This window comes from Hemitrygon akajei, unplaced genomic scaffold (genome assembly GCF_048418815.1).
Source record: "Hemitrygon akajei unplaced genomic scaffold, sHemAka1.3 Scf000055, whole genome shotgun sequence".
Lineage (NCBI taxonomy): Eukaryota > Metazoa > Chordata > Chondrichthyes > Myliobatiformes > Dasyatidae > Hemitrygon > Hemitrygon akajei.
Window position 1 is genome coordinate 6,807,543 of NW_027331941.1, and position 6,047 is coordinate 6,813,589.

General features: G+C 43.8%; 1 pseudogene; it reads right to left on the bottom strand.

Annotated features, from left to right (window-relative positions):
* LOC140721460 (erythroblast NAD(P)(+)--arginine ADP-ribosyltransferase-like) overlaps positions 1-4,963 on the bottom strand; it is an 11,876-nt pseudogene extending 6,913 nt beyond the window's left edge.
* Between the last annotated feature and the right edge of the window lie 1,084 nt (positions 4,964-6,047).

The following is a 6,047-nucleotide window of genomic DNA, read 5'->3' on the forward strand; positions in this document are numbered from 1 at the left end:
CGAGCATTACGCCCTCATTAACCTGAATTTTTTTTGGTTTATTTTTGTCTAATATTTGGGAGTTGAGTGCGAATTCCTCCCAGCCCTCGGATGTATTTAAAAGGGCAATGCTATCCGTTGAGTAATGCGTCGATGGTAATCTTAGATTGGAGTGTTTCTGGCTTCGGTTTTAGTTTTCCCTGCATTTGGGTTATTCAATGTTTGATTTAGTTTATCTGTCTAATTAAACTCTGTTTAACTCTATCATTCCGAGTCTCCATGTTTTCGTGCGCATGTATCCGAACATAAACCTTGACAAATATGGCATCCACCAACAATGACCCCCAACATCCTAGCCATAATTTATTTTCGCGCCTGCTGCTAGGAAGGAGATAATGAACCTTAAATCCGACACCAGCAAGCTTACGGAAAATTGTTATTGCTAAAGCACCAGGCTCACTTTACAAACTTTGTGCAATGTCCAGGAGCTGATAGTAGCACCGAAGGTTAAGGATCCTTTCGGGAACAGTGATCACGATATGATCGAGTTCACTTTGACCTTTGAGAAGAAGAAACTACAAAACAGTGTGTCGATATTTCAGTGGATTAAAGGAAATTACAATGACATGAGAGCGGAACTGGCCAAAGTTGACTGGAAAGGGACACTCGCAGGTAGGACAGCAGAATGGCAAAGGTTGGAGTTGCTGCAAATAAAAAACAATGAGGAAGTGCAAGACAGATATAATCCAAATCAGAAGAAATTTTTGAATGGATGAAAGACACTACAGTGGCTTGCGGTGAAGTCAGAGCCAAAGAGCAAAAGAGAGGGCTGAACCTGGTGGGAAGATAGAGGATTGGGAACCTTTGAACAACTTGCAGCAGAAAACTAAGAAGGTCATTCGGAAGGAAAAGATGAGCGTCAGGGAAGTGAAGTATTTTGACTGACAATTGTAACTGAAAAGGTGTTCAGGAAGCTAAATGGTGGATAAATCTCCTGTACTTGATGGAAGAGAGTAGCAGGAGAGATTGCGAAAGCAATAACAATGATCTTTCAAGAATCGACATCTTCAACGTTGTATCGAATGGCTGGAAATTTGCAAATGTTACTCCGCTATTTTGTTGGAATCGATTGCTGGGGGTGGGATTAAGGCGTACCTGGGGGCATATGTCAAGGTAGGCCAAAGCCAGCATAGTTTCCTGAAAGGAAAATCCAGCCTGACAACCATACTGAATATTTTGAGAAATTACAAGCAGGGTGGAGAAAGGAGATGCAGTAGATGTGATATACTTGGATTTTCAGAGCGCCTTTGACAAGGTACCGAACGTGACGTTGCTTAGTAAGATAAGAGCACACAGAATTACAGGGGAGTTACTAGCATGGCTGGAGCATTGGCTGATCTGCTGAAAAGAGACTGTGGGAATAAAGGGATTCTATTCTGGCTGGCTGCCAGTTACCAGTGGAACTCCACAGGGGTCGGTGTGGGGACCGCTGCTTTTCACGATGTATGTCAATTATTTGGACTATGGGATTAATGGATTTGTGGCTAAATTTGCCGATGAATCAAAGATAGTTAGGCGAGTGGGTAGTGTTGAGGAAACAGAGAGTCTTCAGAGAGAATTAGATGGTTAGGGGTTTAGGCAAAGAAGTGGCAAGTGAAATACAAAGTTGAAAACTATTACTATTACTATTACTATTACTATTAGATGCAGACTATTACTTAGCTGCACAGAGAATTCAAAATGTAGAGATAAAAAGGGTCTTGGGAGTTCTTGTGTAAGATACCCTAAAGGTTAACCTCCAGACTGAGTCGGTGGTGATGAAGGCGAATGCAATGTTGGCGTTCATTTACGAGATATACAATATATGAGCGTTAATGTGATGTTTTGGCTCTATAAGGCACTCATGAGACCACACTTGGAGTATTGTGTGCAGTTTTGGGCTCCGTAGTTTAGAAAGGATATACTGACATTGGAGAGGGTTCAGAGAAGATTCACGAAAATTATTCCAGGAATGAAAGGGTTACCGTATGGGGAACCTCTGACAGCTCTTGGGCTGTTTTCCCTGGAGTTCGAGAAAATGAGGGGGGATCTCATAGAAACATTTCGAATGTGAAAAGACCTGAACAGATTCGATATGGCAAAGTTTTTTTTTCCCCATGGTAGGGTAGTCTAGAACAAGAGGGCAAGACTTCATGATTGAAGAACATCCATTTAGAGCAGAGATGCTGAGACATTACCAGTCAGAGGGTGTTAAATCTATGGAATTTGTTGCCACTAGAGGCTGTAAAGGCCACGTCATTGGGAATTTTTTTAAGGCAGAGATATATATATATAGGTTCTTGATTAACCAGGGCAATAAAGGGTATGGGGAGAACATAGGGGAGTGGGAATGACTGTAAGGATTGGATCGGCTCATGATTGAATGGTGGAGCAGACTAGATGGGCCGAATGGCCTACTTCTGTTCCTATATCTTATGGTCTCATCTTACGTCCTTACACTCCAATACTGAATTGATACCACGCCGATGAAATTCACTGCCCAGGACTCCATAACTCATGTTATCAAAATTTATTACCTATGTATTTTAATTATTGTTATTTTTTAAAAAATCTTTTTTTAATTGTGTTTTCAAATAGTTACAGAATAAAAGTGTGTGAAAAAGAAAATATGTGTTACCCACCCCCCTCCCCTTAACCCCTCCCCCCTAACATTCCTATTGAAAAAAAGAAGAAAAAAAGAAAGAAAGAAAAAAAAAAGGAATGCCTGGATATTGAAAGATCCCCACATGCTCCATGGAGTTCGTAATAACTTTAGTATATATATATATTTATTTCTTTCCCCAAGTAACCAATTATTTCATCTTCGGAGCACCTATATATTTAATCCTGTCTTTTGTAAATAAGGGCGCTGGTCTTGTTCTAAAATTCAACCTTTTCGGACAAATTTAAGAGTTTTATTGGAACAAATTATTGGAATACAACTTCCACATAATCTAATTATTGTTACTTTATTAATTTTCAATTTTTGTGTTTATATCCTTTGGTGTCTCTTTCAGCTTCTTTGTTTGCCCGTCTTTTAGCAGTTTTTCATAGATTGTTTTTTTTCTCTCTCTCTATTTACTGTGAATACCCGCAACAAAACGAAACTCGGGTTAGTATGTGGTGTCATCACTGAGCTTTGGTTCACTTAAATTTACATTGAAATTTGAACTTATCAACTGTTCCTCGCAATCCTGTTTGCATTATTAGCCGGCTGTCGGCCCGAACTCCCTGGTCCCGAAATACCACGAGGAGAAGTGAACTGCACAAGACTGCAGACATCTCGTATCTCTTCATCACTATAACAATGACTTGCCTTATGTTTCTTCTGTTTGTCTTCCTTGCTCGCTCACTCAGTTCACTCTTACCCCGTTCCTTCTGCCTCCCTTCCCTGCTTATCTCTGCTCCTTCTCTTGCTTATCTTGGCGCACCTATCAATGTCTTCTATCAATGTTCCCCTTTACTACAAGCCCCTCTCATTCCCACTCTTCTTTGCCCTGACTGCACAGCTCACCCCCGCCTCCCCCGCTATCATTTCGGACTTCCCTTCTCAACCTACCCAGGAAGTTACACCACGAAGCCCTAAACACCTGCTAGCCGTGTAAGTCTTAGTCTGACTATCTCCCCGTCCGATCCCGTGAGCCGCCGGGCACGGTTGCGCAGCCGACAGCTGCGACCTCTCATTCTCAAACACACTGGCCATAGAACAGATATTCATTCATTCCGGAGGTTGTGAGCGAAGGGAGTCGGAATGTCTGTAGCTCTGTTTGATCTGATCCCTTTGTGTTAATGAGTAAGCGAGCAAGCTTATGAGAGGCATAGCTGGAGTGGATCGCCAGGACCTGTTTCCCAGGGAACGAGCAGAGGGCATATGTACAAAGTTAAGGGAGGAAAGTTTAGGGAAGACATCAGGGGTAAGTGTTTTACACAGAGGGTGGTGTGTGCCTGGAATGACTTGCCGGGGATGGTGGTGGAAGCTAAAACATTAGGGGTATTTATGTGCCTCTTGCGCAGGCACATGGATGAATGAAAAACAGAGAGTTACGGGGGAATGTGGGTTCAGTACTTTTTTAAAGGAATATATGTGTCGGCACAACATCGAGGGCCGAAGGGCCTGTACTGTGCTGTCGTATTCTAATGTCCAGTGTCTAGTTCTTTTCTGACTGTCTCCTGTTGTTTCAATCCTCCGCTGTGGTGGAATGATTTCTGCCTCACAGTTCGCAGATCCATTCACCCCTTCCCCCTGGACTTTGAACCCTGTCCGCCCATGTCTAATTACGCCCAAACATTTCCTATTAATTTTACTCGAGTTCTCTCCCCTGTGGAACCGTGTGAACCAATTCACAGTCCGATGAAGTTGGGGAACCGTTCCGCTTTGACGGGCCTCTCCGTGACAGCTTATACCCGAGCAGTACCCCACGGGAACAGGCCCTTCGTCCCAGAATGTTCAGAAAACCGAAAGACATTAGTGATCAAACTTCCAACTCAATCAACATCTTCTGCTTTCATAATGTCTACATCCTACCACTGGCTCACACTTCTGTGCCTGTCAAACAGCTCTTGTAATTCCCGAATGCCTCAGTCTCTACGACCACCCCAGGCAGCGCAGTCCAGGCACACTGTATAAATAACTTGCCGATCACATCTCTTTGAAATTATACTCTCTCACCTTAAGTGCGTGAACTCGGGGATGGGACATGTCAACCCTCGGGGTGGGGGGGGGGAGTAGAAAAAGATACTGCCTTCTTACTTATCTGTCTCCCTTCATTCATCAACTGAACGAGTTTGGCAAACACGCTGTTCTCACTCAGTCCACTCTTCCAATTTATAACATCGAAGGAGGGAACCTGCCGTTGGCCAGACGACGTCTCCTTTCCTTTTCCAGCCTCTGGCATGGGAGCTCCTTCTTGCGATGGGTGATCTCCGGAGTACTCCGGGCTTTGCATTTGAACTTCCTGATTTTAAAACACACCTTATGAGTTCAAATGACGCAATTCAGTATTGCTGGTACGAAATCACCTGACCAGCCTGAAACACTCTGCGATTGGATGTGGTGTAAGGTTAACCCATTCCACCCCTTTGCCGAATTGATTAGTTCTGTCGGACCTCGCCCAAACCAGTAAACCCGGTCAACAAGCCACTGGGCCGAGATAATGAGATCACTTCAGCAAACCCGCCATTGTCTGCAGGTCTTTGGAATGGAGAACTATTTAATACTTTGCTTTGCGTCGTTTTCTGTTACGGTTTCTGATTTTTCTTTCCACGAACGCTCGCCACGATCTTCGGCACATCTACCACTGCACCCAATACACCTTTTACCGAGATCGATCTCGGGTTTATCAGACCAATAGCAGAAACTCCCTGAGCACGAGTTCAATCGCTCTGCTTCAGTTATCCAAGAGCAAGAGCCGATTTATCCAGCAGTTCGCAAAATGGATCTCGCCAGGTAGCTTCACAAAATGGCAGATCCCATTCCTTCAGGCTTACATCAACCGGCCTGTCTGCTTTCACTGTTCTTGCCCGATTGCAGTCCGATATTTTCTTCCATATTTTCCTTTCAATGGCCATCATCTCCCGCCTTTAAACCGACAGGAGTTTCTGTGGATCACGCTGCTATCTGAATGTCTGACTTTTGAATCAGGCGACAATAGAAGGGGTACAATGACCTCGTTTCTCAGAGGATAATATCTGTTTTGAGCGCTGTCCCGAGAGAGCAGCGTCCATCATCCAGGGGTTCCGCCGTTAAAGTCACACCCTGTTCTCGCGACTGCCATCGGCCACGAGATAAAGGCGCCCTGAGACCCAGATTTCTGTATTCGGGAGCCCTTCTTGGGCTGGGAAGCACAGGCTCTTGAAATAGAGTGGATAGCTTCACTCACCTCTGCTCCGAACTGATTCGTCCACTTACATAATCACTTATAGAAACTCTTTAAAACTGACCTTCTGGGTATTACTTTTATTTGCACATTGTGTCTTCAATGTTTATCTGTAGTTTTCTTGTCGATGAATTCTAATGTACTTTCTCTTTT